The sequence below is a fragment of the Alosa sapidissima genome, chromosome 15 (assembly GCF_018492685.1).
Source record: "Alosa sapidissima isolate fAloSap1 chromosome 15, fAloSap1.pri, whole genome shotgun sequence".
In the NCBI taxonomy this organism is placed as follows: domain Eukaryota; kingdom Metazoa; phylum Chordata; class Actinopteri; order Clupeiformes; family Clupeidae; genus Alosa; species Alosa sapidissima.
In genome coordinates this window covers 16584958-16587279 of record NC_055971.1, presented here as the reverse complement: position 1 = coordinate 16587279, position 2322 = coordinate 16584958, and positions in this window count along the sequence as shown.

Here is a 2322-nt window from a genome sequence, read left to right as displayed (position 1 = left end):
TGTGTGTGTGTGTGTGTGTGTGTGTGTGTGTGTGTGTGTGTGTGGTGTGTGTGTGGTGTGTGTGTGTGTGTGTGTGTGTGTGTGTGTTTGTTGGCGATCCTGCCAATGTGAAATGGCTCGGTCAGTGACCAGTTGTCTGGACACCTGTCCCTACCATTGTTCCTCATATCAAATCAATGCATGGCATCAGCACTTGGCCAAGCAAAGCAGCTGCTCGTCTCATGCCTGTTCAAAATGCCATTCATTTCCTCACCTCCCTGCACACTCCAAAACAATCACTACGCCACAATCCACTCGACAATGTCACTCACAGACACAGTAGAGTGATAACAACACACAAAGCATAGCGGAAATCAAATCTACGACCTTGCAACTGTTTTCTAGTGTTTTGTCGGGGAGTGAAATAGAAATAATAAATGAGATTGAATGGATAAATAAGATTCAGCAGACACCAGCTGAGACCTCCTTGTCATCTGAAGCGAGTTGCCATTGTGGTGTCTCATGCGGCTGAGGAGGAGTAATGAATACAGTGGCGTTTAGGGGTGCACGGGCGGTGGGGGCTTTAGTGCGGAGTGCTCTGCCGGGTGTCTGTGGCGCTGGTAATTGGGTTGCTCAGTGAGTGTGGATAAGCCGCATGATTGGATCCCGTGTTGTTTTTAATGAGAGTTGGAGCCCGTGGCACCTGAGGCCTTGGAGCGCGGCTGCCTCGCCGTTTTATCAGAGGCCCCCAGCAGCCCCCAGCAGCTCCAACAACGCCCCCGGTGGTACACATACACACACACACACACACATAGGCACACAGACACACAAAGACACATAGGCACACAGACACACATAGGCACACAGACACACATAGGCACACAGACACAAAGACACACACACACACACACGCAAATACACACACAAAGACACACACACACAGCATCTCCTCCTGCGCTCACAGCAGGCACGATGCTAATCCCTCACACTCACAAAAAAACATATGTTACCTCCTGCGAACACACTGTCCCCTCTCACTCTTTCTTTTTCTCTGTATGTCTCCCTCTCTCTATCTCTCTTTCTCAGTTTGTCTGTCTCTTTCTGGGCATCTTGTTCTTTATGTTTACATGTGTGTCTAAGTCTGCTGTCCTCTCTTTATCATACACACACACACACTGCCAGTGTCTGCTATCTTTGTCCTTTTTATCACCCATCAACACACACATACAGTATATGCCATAACAGTCTGTACCTATACACAAACACATACACACAGACACATACAGACACTAAAAGTCCTCCCTAAATCCTCACTCCCTGATCCTCGTGAACCAGCCAAGGCCAGGTGACGACGACCTTGAACCTCGACAGCCGAGCGAGCGAGCGAGCGCCCGCAAATAAAAGGGCTGAGGACAGACAGCTATAGAAACACGTCTGGATTAAACGATAACAAAAGACCCCCGCGGAGACTGTTGTCCATTATAACATGTGCGTTTATATCTGGCTCTCCTAAAATCCTCCCTCCGTCCATAGTGTCTCCTCGGTAGTTCGCCTGAAAACGCCAGCATAAAAAACTCAGTTTCTCAAGTTTGTTTTTTTTGTACACTTCGTAGTTACGTCATCATTGTTGTCACAGCCACAGTTATCATGTTTGCTTTAGCTGGAAAAAAAACACTCAGCATAAATAACAAATACCAGCCGAATGAGATTTAGTGGTCTGTTGAATTAAGTGGGTAGGTAAGTGACTCACCTCATTCAGCGTATTAGTCACTTGGGAGGTCGTAAATCTCCGGTCGCCTGGTGCTGTCCACTGTGAAATCAGAATGAAGCGCTCCAAGAGCTCGGAGGCTGTCAGTGGCCAGGGACCACCCCCTTCAATCAGACACACCACTTATCTGGCTGCTTCTCTTTCTGTGTGTGTGTGTGTGTGTGTGTGTGTGTGTGCGTGTGTGTGTGTGTGTGTGTGTGTGTGTGTGTGTGTGTGTGTGTGTGTGTTTGGGGGGGGGAGCATTTGGGAAGACTGGTGAGAAGACCACTTATGTTGTTGCCATTGCACTGGAAACAAATGCCACATGGCCAGAGTAGAGTTCAACCATAAAGGCTCACAGTTAGACCACGCGGCCTGTGCCAGTTATCATCATTACTCATATCACTGGTCAATAATATTATCTACATTGTACAAAGATTTTGCTTTGAAAAGAAAGACAAAGAAATGGATGAAGGGACATACAGATTGTGTAAAAAAGAAGAGATAAAGCAGACAGGAACAGAGATGTAAAAAGAGAGGAGAGAGATGAGACTCAGATGAGACTCAGATGAGACTGAGATGAGACTCATTAAGTT